The sequence below is a fragment of the Chiloscyllium plagiosum genome, chromosome 3 (assembly GCF_004010195.1).
Source record: "Chiloscyllium plagiosum isolate BGI_BamShark_2017 chromosome 3, ASM401019v2, whole genome shotgun sequence".
Classification (NCBI taxonomy): domain Eukaryota; kingdom Metazoa; phylum Chordata; class Chondrichthyes; order Orectolobiformes; family Hemiscylliidae; genus Chiloscyllium; species Chiloscyllium plagiosum.
Genome location: NC_057712.1, coordinates 88072166 through 88086724, shown reverse-complemented (window position 1 = coordinate 88086724; position 14559 = coordinate 88072166). Strand labels below are relative to the sequence as shown.

General features: G+C 39.9%; 1 protein-coding gene across 24 annotated transcripts in view; it reads right to left on the bottom strand.

Moving 5' to 3' along the window:
* The window catches only part of snap91a (synaptosome associated protein 91a), a 222718-nt gene that overhangs the window by 198009 nt on the left and 10150 nt on the right, over positions 1 to 14559 (bottom strand). The window lies entirely within an intron of this gene.

Here is a 14559-nt window from a genome sequence, read left to right as displayed (position 1 = left end):
ATCTGCCACTTCTCAGCCCATTGGCCCATCTGGTCCAAATCCTGTTGTAATCTGAGGTAACCCTCTTCGCTATCCACTACACCTCCAATTTTGGTGTCATCTACAAACTTAACTGTACCTGTTATGCTCGCATCCAAGTCATTTATGTAAATGACAAAAAGTAGAGGGCCCAGCACCGATCCTTGTGGCATTCCACTGGTCACAGGCCTCCAGTCTGAAAAATAACCCTCCACCACCACCCTCTATCTTCTACCTTTGAGCCAGTTCTATATCCAAATGGCTAGTTCTCCCTGTATTCTGAGAGATCTAACCTTGCTAATCAGTCACCCATGGGGAACCTTATCAAACGCCTTACTGAAGTCCATATAGATCACATCTACTGCTCTGCCCTCATCAATCTTCTTTGTTACTTCTTCAAAAAAACTGAATCAAGTTTGTGAGACATGATTTCCCATGCACAAAGCCATGTTGACTATCCCTAATCAGTCCTTACCTTTCCAAATACATGTACATCCTGTCCCTCAGGATTCCCTCCAACAGATTGCCCACCACGGAGGCTCACAGGTCTATAGTTCCCTGGCTTGTCTTTACCACCCTTCTTAAACAGTGGCACCCTGCCAACCTCCAGTCTTCCAGCACCTCACCTGTGACTATCGATAATACAACTATCTCAGCAAGAGGCCCAGCAATCACTTCCCTAGCTTCCCAGAGTTCTCGGGTACACCTGATCAAGTCCTGGGGATTTATCCACCTTTAACCATTTCAAGACATCCAGCTCTTTCTCGTCTGTAATCTGGACATTTTGCAAGATGTCACCATCTATTTCCCTACAGTCTATATCTTCCAGATTGTTTTCCATGGTAAATACTGATGCAAAATATTCATTCAGTATCTCCCCCATTTTCTGCAGTTCCACACAAAGGCCACCTTGCTAATCTTTACGGAGCCCTACTCTCTCCCTAGTTACCCTTTTGTGATTCTCCTTAATCCTATTTGCCAAAGCTATCTCAAGACCCCTTTTTGCCCTCCTAATGTCTCTCAAGTATACTCCGACTGCCTTTATACTCGAGGATTCACTAAATCTATCCTGTCTATACCCGACATATGCTTCCTTCTTTTCCTTAACCAAATCCTCAATTTCTTTAGTCATCCAGCATTCCCTATATCTACCAGCCTTCCCTTTCATCCTAACAGGAATATACTGTCTCTGGATTCTTGTTATCTTATTTCTGAAGGCTTCCCATTTTCCAGCCATCCCTTGACCTGCAACATCTGCCTCCAATCAGCTTTCAAAAGTTCTTGCCTAATACCGTCAAAATTTGCCTTTGCATAACAAACTACAGCCACTGGTCAACTTCAAAACCTAAAGGTGCGGGGGAAGAGTACAGCAGTTCAGGCAGCATCCAAGGAGCTTCGAAATCGACGTTTCGGGCAAAAGCCCTTCATTCGAAGCTCCTTGGATGCTGCCAGAACTGCTGTGCTCTTCCAGCACCACTAATCCAGAATCTGGTTTCCAGCATTTGCAAGTCATTGTTTTTACCTCTTCAAAACCTAAAGCCCTAGTTTAATGTAGCAGATCAGACTTCCTGCAGATGTGTCCACAATTTCGTACATATTGTGCAATATGAACTCTATTCCATCCCCAACTCTAAAATCTATTTGGTATTCTTAAGTATAAACTTACTCAAATTTACTTAAATTAACTCCATTTTCCTTCAGATTATTTCATTAGTCATGAAACTAACACTACCGAAATCCAAGTACCTACTACTTTGTTATAGAGGATTCATATTTCTAGTTTTAAGCTGTTTAAACACATTCCCCAACAGCAGCTTCTTACCAACCAATGCACTTATAGATTCCCTAGGATGTTGCCCTTAGATTTTTGGCCACATTTAGCCTGGTTGCCAAGTAGAGGTGTCTTTGATCCTGGAGGGCACACAGAGGCTGAGCCTTGCCCTTTGTTTATCTGCAGCCAAAGAGGAGGTACTTCTCATTATATTTTGGAGACTGCTGAACCAAACTAACAAACCTGGTGCTTTGGATTCATTTCGAAGGCAGTTCAATCTCCGAATTATTAATTCTGTATATTACACATGCTCTCACTTTCTTTTGCCCCAATCAGCAGTAGCAACAATTTCAATCACTTCAGCAAATGCTTGGAAACTTTTTTCATAGACTTCTATATGCTTCTTCATCCCCCTCTCATGAGCTAATTGAACATAAAAGCAGCTTTCATCAAATCTTTACTCATGCACACTAAACTGTCTTTGATTTTTTCTTTTCCTCATCTGCTGTAATCATCCAGAGCTATTATCCTTCTTACTGATCTTCCATACTTCAATCTCCACATCCAAGTTGGAGATTCCCAGTTCCACTGCCATCAAGTGCATGGTGTTTGTTATCAAAACATCCAGTCTTTAATTCACTGAATAAAAATTTAAATCAAACCAAGCACAAAGATAAGGTGATCATTTTTGTTCTTTTTGCTCCCTCACCACTGGCCAGCTGTTTCCTCATGCTTAAGCAAACTATCTGCAGACTCGCCATCCTATTTTTACTCAGCTGTGCTTCAAATGTTAGTATATGCCACAAAGACAGCTTTAATTACACCACTGCAAGGAGTCACTTCTACCTCTACTGCATGTGCCTCAAACCTCTGAATCAAGAGGTATGGCCAAATTTCTAAACATTCCTCCTGCCAGACTCCGATTCTGTCAAGTTACCTCTATCCTCACTAAACTACAGTAGTCTCCAGTTTCCCATTGAATATCCTTGGTGTCAACTTTGAAAACCTCCGGCCTCAATGTGCACTTTTCACAAAGACTTCCATATAGCAACTTCTTTCACAAGTTTCAAAAGTCTCTGCAAACTGACATTTTAAAAACAATTTCTCAACAAGGCTCTGCATCAATTCATTACTTCATCTGTTCTGAATATCTTAGGATATATGTGAAAAAAAAGGGAATCTCTAAAATGTAAGTAACTTACTCACATTTAAAAAAAAACATTTCATGTCCCACAAATTCTTTCAAGACAACCCAAATTTGAAATATTTCCTTAAAATGTAAGAGCTGAAAATAGGGACTAGCCTGCTGACCCTTCCAGGCAACGTTTTAATGGTCCTCTAAGCCTTAGGGATTATACAATACAGTACCAGGTCTAATACAAAGCAGAATTGTGCAGATGTGGGAAATTTGAGAAACAGAAGAAGTGCAGCATAAGACAATAATATAGCAAGTAGGTATGCAAGTGATTGGGGTTCCAATTTTTTTTTTTTTAAGAACTCAGAGGGTTATGAATCATTGGAATTTTCTACCACAGAGCTATGGAGGCTTAGTTTTGAAGTATGTTTAAGATTTCTGATTACCAATGGCATACAGGGTTATGGGACGGAGTTGGTGAAAGGCATCGAAGTGTTCAATCAGCCGTAACTGCACTGAATGGCAGGGCAGATTTGATGGGCTGAATCTGCCTACTCATATTTCTAACTGACTCAATAGATATAATCAAAAGGGGAACAGTTATGTTCAGTGGATGAAAGGAGTTAATAACTTTACTCCAACAAATGTGCATTGGTATCTACCTCATCATCTGGCCTGGATCCAGACTGACGTAGACAGCAGCAAGGAAATGGCTGCCTACTAGATGAATATTGGGAACGAAGATTCATGTTCAGATTTGAAATTAAAATTGGAGTTACTTTGGAGAAGAATGGCTAAAACCCAGTGCAAAGGATCAGAATTATGATGATCATATTCTGTGAAGCTGAAGTTTATGATTAATGGAACATGAAGTGGTTACATTTCCACCGAGAAAAAGAAGATATGACCTTGACGTTGTCACTTCTAACTGGAAGAGAGATCAGGTTTTAATTATTCTGAGAGTCAGAGGCTTAACAACTAAATATGGAGGTATTGTTGAAAGTTCCATTAAAATTTGCGATCAAAAGTAGTAGAGAGGTCCTATTAAATGTACATTGGGCATGGTCAGCCTTACACAGGAACATAGAATGGAATTTAACAGGCAATGTGTAAGACGGTAACAATTCTACTTGGAGATTCCTAATTCAGTGCTCACCTTGAAATTGCTGGAGTGTGCCAATGCTGAACAGAGACAGATTCATAATATTAACCAGAGTTAAAAGAAACAGCTTTGAAACATATTACAACAGTTTTTTAAAAAATGTTCCAAGCAAAACATTTAAGTCCTGTGACCTTCACTGCTCAAATTCAACATTCAGCAGTAACACAGCAAATGGAAGATTCAAAGGTATTGGCAATGCAACACTGCAAATATAGGCAGAAGGCTGAAAATGAAAGGAGAAATCATCAACAGAACAGTGATACCTCTGACAACTATAAAGAGACAAGACTTGGAGAACTATGCTATAAAAGTGAACCCAGAAAGGCCCTGGGATTGTCAACAGGTGTATTAAATGAGACTTGAAATGCCGTAATGCAATGAATTTTCCTAGGCCTGTAATTACAAGACTTTGAAAGTTACACACGACACAGATGCTCAAGAGATGATAAAATTGATCAGCCAAAGGGAAGTGCACTAGTTACAAGAAGTTTCAACGCAGTAACCAGTGTTTTAGTTCCAGCCTTATTAAACTGCACTGTGTTGGGTAACAGATGCACATCCAGTGAACAGAACAGATTGGTTAAAATATTAGCAATTGTTTAAATTTAAAAAAAAATGGACTGAAATAAGGTTAAAGGAATTTGAGAGTTGTGCCTGCTTCAGATCTGGGCATGCCAAAAAACAAAAATCATTAAAGGAAGTGGTAATTCCCCTTGACATAGCTGGGGTAAACTACTTTTTCTGTGCAGATGTAGTATCAGGTGACTTACTGATCATCATGAAGGAGGCCCAAATGAAATCAGACGTGAAATACAACAAGGCAATTAAGAAAACCCATGAATTTACAATTTATACATCCAGATCTTCTGTATTTCTTTCACAAGGACCAACTTTTGTAATCAAACAAAAAATTGCTGTTACTGACATCAGAGGATAGCATTTTAAAGGAAAAAGAAAAGGATAGTTATCTGAAAGTTACATTAGTGGGTTTTTCATCAACATTTTATATTACATAGATCTTACAGGTTAAAAATCCTACAAAAGGATACTGGAGTAAGGGATGACTAAATTTGTCCTGTTCACTACTGACCTTTTCTACATGCTTTTAAAGAAAGGATATAATCACAGCAAGGAGACAGTCAGCTGAACATTTCAACTCCCCCTCTCACTTAGGAGAGGACATGCAGGTCCTGGGCCGCCTCCATTGCCACTCCCTCACCACCCGACACCTGGAGGAAGAACGTCTCATCTTCCACTTCGGAACACTTCAACCCCATCAATGTGGGCTTCACCAGTTTCCTCATTTCCCCTCCCCCCACCTTACCCCAGTTCCAAACTTCCAGCTCAGCACTGCCCTCATGACCTCTCCCACCTGTCAATCTTCCTTCCCACCTCTCTGCTCCAACCTCCTCTTTGACCTATCACCTTTACCCCCATCTCCATCCATCTATTGCACTCTCAACTACCTTCACCCACAGCCCCACCCCCCTCCCATTTATCTCTCCACCCCCAAGATTCCCAGCCTCGTTCCTGATTAAGGGCTCTGACCTGAAACAGCGATTTTCCTGCTCCTCGGATGCTGCCTGACCTGCTGTGCTTTTCAAGCAACTCAGACTCAACCATAATACAGCAAGTCTCCCATTAGCAAGAGACTTGAACAAAATTTTAACAATGGACTTGGAAGGCATAGGATAAGGGGAAAAGAAATACTTGCGCACTGTGTAAATCTGGCAACTAGGTTTAGTCAGTCCATACTGAAGAGTGAAGGCGTAATAATGAACAGGTACCTGACCTACTGACTGAATTCCCAACTGACTGTTTTGTTGGGAGGGGATGGAGAGAATTTGACCATGCTACATTTAAGAATGTTCAACACTTTTCTCTTGCAATGTGGTAATTAATACAGCAAGCAAAACTTTATTGAGTACGAGTGGTTGGGAAAGCAAAATGAAAACCTGGAAGACCTATCACTTTGTATACTAATATCTGTTTTGACATGGGTAGCCCATAAGAAGAATACATTAGGAGTTTATAGACAAAATCAACTGATTTTTGGGTGAAATACTAAAATTATTTTATTACCAAAGTTATTATCCCCTGGCCTAGGAGGGTATAAGAATTAAGACAGTTAGTGCTTTTTATCCAAGCACTTGGGCTTTCATTAAAGTTGAGGTTTGAGAGAAAATTCAGTTTGTATACATCATGGTGTTGTACAACCAGACATAAATTTTAATCGAGGCATGGTAGATTACAAATGAGAAGGGCAGGAGAGGAGAGTGTAAATGTCAAGTAAAGTTATGATCAATGATGGAAAAGAAAACAGTAATTCAGCAGCATGATAACTAAACTGTTAAGACAAATTCATCCAGCTTAATTGGCTGATTACAACTTACAGAACATGAACAATTTATGGAAAGTGATGACGCACCATGCAGCTCATATACTGAACAACCTCTGTTCTCCAACCATCAATTATCCAAATTTTGAATTTTCCAAACAAGATCAAGGTCCTGTGAAAATGTTACATCAAAGAAATGTTACCAACATTGGCGATCTTGACACCTCCTCCAGTTCCCATTAACAATGGTATCAACCATTTGCAACCCATCATGGAGTGGTATGAAGCAGGCAGTAAGAGCAGTTTAGGGCTGACAGGAGCGACATATATAATAATACAAATAATATTCACCTCGGTTGTTGTGACCAGTTGTTGCTGGGTAATAGTCGCCAGAACTATGGCGCTTTATTCAAAGGCAACAGTTACTATAACTGAAGCTGCTGCCCGCTATCGCGCTTGCACACCTTCCCTCCCGCGCTCAGTTTGCGAGCCCTCCAACAGCCGGAAGTGGGCCGTCAGTGTCATCACACACAGCACTATGGCTGCACGGTACTCTCTGATCATCTTTTGATTCTCAAACTATTTTTTAAGGAAGCCTTGTGTGTGAATCCTGTCTGGTGTCTGTTTTTTGTTTTGTTGCCTGACATTAATTATCCTGATCTGTGTGCAGCATGGACGTCTCTTTTCTCAACCTTTCCCTGTCCTCTATCTCCACTTTTGCAGCACAATCAGTTATCTGAACAAAATACTCCCTGCCCGAGTCGTTCGGATAATCGAGGTTGTTCTGTACAGAGATGTTGGACAATTAAGACAACCATATGATGATAAATGGAGAGGCTGGCTGAATATGGACAAACTGATATTGAAATGCAGGACAAGGCTTTTGCCAAAGACAACAAATGGAAGTTAGCACCAAAGTAACACATATTCCAGAAGGTAAATAAACAAACGTCACCATTATAGGAAGGACTGAGAAAGGCATGGGCAAATACAAACATTTTCTCAATGTGCAAGATGTGGGACACGTGGCAAATTCATTCATTAACAAAACGTGTTAAAAGATGTGGAAGGCCAGAAAACACAGCACGTGTTGAAATTGGATGTGTGAATATGCCCTTGGAAAATATTGCAAACTTGCAAATCTTGTTCCAATGAATAGGAGGTGAAGACCTCCTGTTAGTGGTGGTAGCAGTCTAGAATGAGATAGAAGGGTGAATAGAGGTCTTGTTTTGATAAGGATAAGGACTATGGAACAGGCTTGGAATACCTAAGAATGCCTTATGATAGAGAAGTTATAGTGGTTGTAAACAGATTAAAGGTAAGTTATTAAAGGATGCCAGACAAAAAGAAAACTAGACACCTACAAAGAATTGGTTACGTACACTGAGGTACCAAATAAGCCAGGCCAACAGGCCCAGATTCAAGACCCATCTGCGTCTGAGGTATGTCATAACAGGTTAATTTTTCAAAAACCCAAGTTCAGTTAATCGATTACTTTGTCAAAAGAGCGATTTGGTGGTGGATCTTCCAAAAATGTAAAAAAAGAAAAAGGGCTATCAGATGACTCCAACTCCTATCACGGATGGATGCGCACAGAGGAGAAAATTAAAACCTCCTGATAGAATGTTGAAGGCTAAAGCCAGACTAGTGACTTGGGGTTTTGAAATTTGGACACCAAAGATGTTAACTGGATTCCTCCACTGCTGGAAGAATGATCTTGAAGATCTTCCTGGCCATTTTAGCAGCACACTAACCAACCGACTCCCCAAAGCCTGTCCACCATCTACAAAGGAGTGTGATGAAATGGTCCTTAGCTGATGAGTGCAGCTCCAACAAAATTCAAGAAGCTGATACCATTCATGACAAAGCAGCCCACTTGATTGACATCATATCCACAAATATCCACACTCTTCACCATCAACGCACAGGAGTGCATGCCATCCATCAGATGCACTGCAGATTTCGCCAAAGGATCCAGATTACACCTTCCAAACCCTCAACCACTTCCATTTAGCAGGACATGGGCAATAAATACATGGGGATACCACCAACTGCAAGCTTCCCTCCAAGCCACTAACCATCCTAACTTGGGAAGGTAAATCACCATTTCTTCAGAGTCGCTAGGGCAAAATTCAAGGAATTCCTTTTCAAAAGGCATTGTGGATCTACTTACTGCAGTAGTTCAAGCTCATGGCCACTTTAAGAGCAACCAGAGATGGGCAATACATGATGGTTCAGCCAGTGATACCCCTATCCCACAAGTGAATAACTAAGTATACTCTTGGGTATTCAAGTCAATCAAAACATGACTAGCAGAACTGAAGGATTATCAAACTGAAATATTAATAGTGTTTCACCCCACAGTGCTGCCTGACTTGGAGAATTTCCAGCATTTTATTTTTTTGGATGTAGGTTTGCTCGCTGAGCTGAAAGGTTCACTTTCAGACGTTTCATCACCATACTAGATAACATCTTCAGTGAGCCTCTGGATGAAGCACTGCTCGTGTTTCCTGCTTTCTATTTATATGTTTGGGTTTCCTTGGGTTGACGACATCATTTCCTGTGGTGACATCATTTTCTGTTATTTTTCTCAGGGGGTGGTAAGTGGGATCCATGTCAATGTGCTTTCCATGGCATTCCAACTGGAACTCTATCAACAAACACATTGACTTGGATCCCATTTACCACCCCCTGAGAAAAACAACAGGAAATGACATCACCAAAGGAAACCCCAACATATAAACAGAAAGCAGGAAAAATGAGCAGTGCTTCGTCTGGAGGCTCACTGAAGATGTTACCTGGTAGGGTGATGAAACTTCTGAAAATGAACCTTCCAGCTCAGCGAGCAAACCCTACATCCAAAACCTCAACCTGAACTACAAATCTTCTTAAAACTCACTAATTTTATTTTTATTGCTGTACTGAAGGTGCCAGTCAACCAAAGAAATACATTTGTCATGCTGAAAGATATAAATTTACTCATCAGAAGTTACTCAGTTGTCAGCATTGCACAGGTACAGTGACTATTCAAACTATTCAAATGAATTGCTAAAAATTGCATTTCTCCACTGAGTTGACAGTATAAACAGCATTCTCATTGCTTTGTTAATTATTGTCCAAGATCACAGTTGAGTACTGATGCCCACAACCTTTCTGATCTCCTCTAACAGAATTAAAAATGCCCTACCTTTCAACATATACTGATCATTTTAAAGTTATCTTAAAAATGCCAAAACTTATCTGACTCAGAGACCAGATAGGTTGGTAGCTCTGATCTGCAAGGTCAAAATTTTTAAAAGATATAATTTTATATATTTATTGTTGCAGTTAGTTTGCAATATACAGTACGTATTAACTTGGGAGAATGGCCACCATAGCAAATGCAAATTTTTATCTTCACAACAATCTCATTGCTTGAAGTAGTTGGTCACTGGAGTGAGACAGACAGACATGTACAAAATGTTACTTAAAAACAACATTTACAAGAAAGCTCCCACTGAATAACTAAATGTTCCAGACATGCATGCAAGAACTACTTTGCTACACATTCAAAGCCTTTTATCACATTGACAAGTGAGCGACATCCATAAAATCCTGTATTTGCAGAACTTTCGCTTATTCCCTCCATTAGTCAAAAAAGCGTTGAAGCTAGGGAAGTTCACACTTTCCTTGTATTTATAGGCCACTTAGATACACTTCTAAAACATATAGACCCCAATTTGAAGCCACAGTTCTTATTACAATACACAGATTTTAAAGATTAAGTGTTTGGATTTAGCACTTATCCACCAGCGAAACAACATTAAGCAGAATTAAACTAGCTTTTAAAGAAACATCAGGATAATCAAAGCAAGTTGCCAGAGCTGTGGAAGCTCATCATGCGACTTTTAGTCAAAGCATAGTCAGAGAATGTATTACAGCAGAGAAAGAGGCCCTTTGACCCATCACAAACCCACAAGCCAAACACCTTTTTATTCCTGCCCATTTCCTCGCACTAGGTCCATAGCCACATTTCAAGTTATGCTATCTAAATACTTCACAAAAGCTGTAAAGGTTCATGCCTCTTCCACCCTTTCAAACAGTTAGTTCCAGATATCCACCACCCTGGGGGAAGACAATGCTCCTTAAACTCCATTCCCAAACATCCTGCCCCTGACACTAAATCCATGAGCTCATCTTACTGACCCCTCTCTAGTGTGGCACCCAGATTGACAGACAGTATTCCAGCTGTCACCCATTCATCTTCATCAACACCTCACAGCTCCTCTATACTATGCCACGACTCCTAAAAGCAAGTTTCCAATGATCATTCTTAACCTCTAAACACCTCTCTTGTTGCCTTGTAAGACCTATATACATGCACACCAAAGTTTTGCTGATTGTCAGTACTACTGAGGGTCCTTTCGTACTTTTTAAGATTAAATGCTACCATTGCTCTGCTCATCTACCCAGCCTGTTCATATCCTCCTAAAGCTGTCATTCTCACAATTTACCACACTAATCTTGGTGTAATCTGTATATTGAATAATAAAAGACCCTATGCAATCTTCAGGGTCACTTGACATGAAATATCAACTCTGCTTTCTCTTCACCGATGCTGCAGACCTGCAGAGTTTCTACAGCAATATCTGTTTTTGTCCCAAAAGATCTTACCTTCTTAACAACTCTCGCACGCAACAGCTTGACAAAAGCCTTACTAAAGCTCATGTAGACAACATCAACAGTATGATCTTCACTGCCACAGCTTATGTTCTCAAAAGAACTTAAATTTGTCATACATGTTCATCCTCTAATAAAGCTACACTGACCATCCTCAATTCATCCTTTGAATTCTTAAATCTATAGAGAAACAATCTAGATCACAAATCAAGGATTCTGTTACTAAACCAGTTATTCTTTTATTTAGGAAAATCCAAACTGATTTGTGAAACCAATTTAACCAAAATTGTTTTAGTTGCGTTGAACATGGCATCAGTGATGCAGAATAAGGTCAGGTCACAGCTAAAAGTTTTACCTCAAGAACAGGTCTTCTCCAATTCCAAAAACGCAAATCAATATACAGTGAAATCTCGATTATCCGACGGTAATGGGAGGGGAGTATTTTGTTCGCTTAATCAAATGCCGGATAACATATTTAGCTACACATCGGGACCTCGCGATCTTGTTCGGATTATCTGAAATTCAGTTAATCGAATGCCAGATAATCAAGGTTCCTCTGTATCTATAATGTTTAACATTATATGTCCTGTGCTAGAGGGTACAGAAAATTAATTATGATTGAGTACAAGAGTAGTTAATCCACTCAGATTCAATTCCAGAAGATCAATTCCAGATTTTCCTTCAATATACTAGATCAGGATCTTTCAGTGTACGAAAGCTTCTATACAGCTGACTTACTACCACTTAAAATTTCTCATCCACTTACATCATCCAATATACTCAAGGTTTTTTAAACCTCTAATACTTTTAAGTTGGCAAAGTTGATCTCATGGACATGGGGGAGCTTCCTGAAACAAAAAAAAACGAAATTGCTGGAGAATCTTAAATTCAGAAACTGAAGCAGATCTGAAGAAAGGTTATTGGAGTCTAAATGTTAACTCTATTTTCTCTCCACAGATGATGCCAGACATGCCGAATCTCTCCAGCAGTTTCTGTTTTTGTTTTGCATCTTCAGGATCTACAGTTTTTTTTTTAAATTTTAGTGAGGAACTTTGTGCTTGTGCACAGAGGGCAAGCAATAAGATATGGGACAGCTTAAAAAATCTCTTACCTAGGCCTTATCCGGAGTAAAACAGCCAATGTGTGTTCTTAAGTTTGTAAAAGCTTTGTTCCCATTGTGACAAAGATGATAATAATTAGGAAATGGAACCAAAAGCTTGGTCTTTGAGGTAAACTTTAACTAACATTTTAAAAGAAATGCAGGGAACTGGAAAAGTAGCAGGATTAAGTCATTTAAACCCCAGGGACATAAAGGGAAGGGGGATGGGCTACTGCACTGCAAAAATGTTAGAAATAAGATTCACTAAGACTTAAACACAAGATTTTCAAAGTGATACATTGATCACCAGGGGTCAGTGTTGGTCGGTGATAATGAAGATGGAATAGGATTAGTTGAAGGTTACAGAGAATTGAGCATGTAAGGCTCGCTAATAAAGTCTGAATCAAATTTTGAAGTGTACAATAGCAGTTGGGTTGAGATAGGGGTCAATACAGAGGCAGGAATTCAGGCAGCATCCGACGAGCAGCAAAATCGATGTTTCGGGCAAAAGCCTTATTCCTGATTAAGGGCTTTTGCCCGAAACGTCGATTTTGCTGCTCGTCGGGTGCTGCCTGAATTGCTGTGCTCTTCCAGCACCACTGATCCAGAATCTGGTTTCCAGCATCTGCAGTCATTGTTTTTACCTCAATACAGAGGCAGGCCAACTTAGTTACAAAGGGAATTAAGATTTAATCTCAGACAACACAATTTCTATCATCATTGTACTGAAGTGCCAGCTAGATTGCATTCAAGGAATCTAGTGGTAGAATAGTGGTATTGTCACTAGACTAGTAATTCAAGCTAACGTTCTGGTAGCATGTTTAAATCAGTGACAGATAGTGAAATTTTAATTAAATAAAACATTTGGAATTTAAAAAGCTAGTCTAGATGCAACTATGTAACCATTGTTAATTGCTGTTAAAAATCCTATCTGGTTAATTACTGTCCTGCAGGAAAGGAAATCTGTCGTCTTCACCTGGTCTAGCCTACATGTGATCTAGACTCACGGCAATGTGGTTGACTTTGAAAAGGCCGAAAAAAATGCAATCTCTAAGGACAATTAGGAATGAGCAATAATTGCCAATCTTATCAATGATGCTTACATTCCACCAAAAATATATTTTGAAGAAATCATAGAACAGAACTTAGCACTGTTGCATCTTAATCAAATGATGAGTTATCATTGAGCAAAAGCCGACAAGCCATTAATAGAGATACACCAAATATATTTGGGACCAAGTTGAATATGTCAAATAAAAGTAGGCCACTCAGCTCTTCAAACCTACTCCGCTGATTAGATTATCCCACATTTCCCCTACCCTTGATAACCTTTCAACCCCAGCTCATAAAGAACATATCTACAACTGCCTTAAAAATATGCAAATACTCTGCTTCCACCACCTCTTCAGGAATAGAGTTCCAAATCTTAAGATCTTCAGAAAAATATCTTAAATGGGTGATCTCTAGTTCTAAATTTTCCCACAAAAGGAAATATATTTTACATATCCAACCTGTCAGGACCTCCCAGGATTTTGTATGTTTCAGTCAAGTCCCTCTCCTTCTTCCAAACTCCAATAGATAGAAGTAGTGAGGGCTGCAGATGCTGGAGATCAGAGTTGAGGGTGTGTTGCTGGAAAGGCACAGATCAGGCTGTGAGCCTCATTCCTGATGAACAACTCCGGCCTGAAAGATCGATTTTCCTGCTCCTCGGATGCTGCCTGACCTGCTGTGCTTTTCCAGCAACACACAACTTCAATAGGTAGAAGCCTAGCATGGCAAACCTTTCCATAAGGCATTCTCCTAAATGAAGACATTAGTCTAGTAAACTTTCCTGGAATCATTTTCAAAATACTTTCATCCTTCCTTAAGTAACGAGACCAATACTGAGAACAGTAAAATTGTTAATGACAAAGATTATTTCACTGCTGGTGCAGGGTAAGAAAATGGATTGGGAGGAGATTCAGACAGAGAGACGTGGCAAAAACAGCTTCAACCTGAGAAAAGACAATATATTGAAGAGATTCAACAGAGAAGGTCAGGTTGAAGGTGTAGAGCTAGTTAGAAAGAAGTCATATCAAGAGGCCATTTTTATTCCTTGAACATGCCTAAGCAGTCACAACAGAGGAAACTGTCATAGATGGGGCAAAGATTAGAGGATCAATGCAGAGCTCAGTGACAGGTGTGGGAGAAAGGGGCTTTGATTCAAGGGAGTCTGGCACCTGTGGATCTGGATCATTGAAACAGCTTTCATCTGAATCAAGCTGAAGCCTATATCCTGACAAACTGTATAAAGAGGGCTATAGAGATGTCTTTAAACTAAACAGCAAATGGAGGAGTTGTTTTTGGAGGGGGGGGGGGGGGGGGGGGGACTATGTAT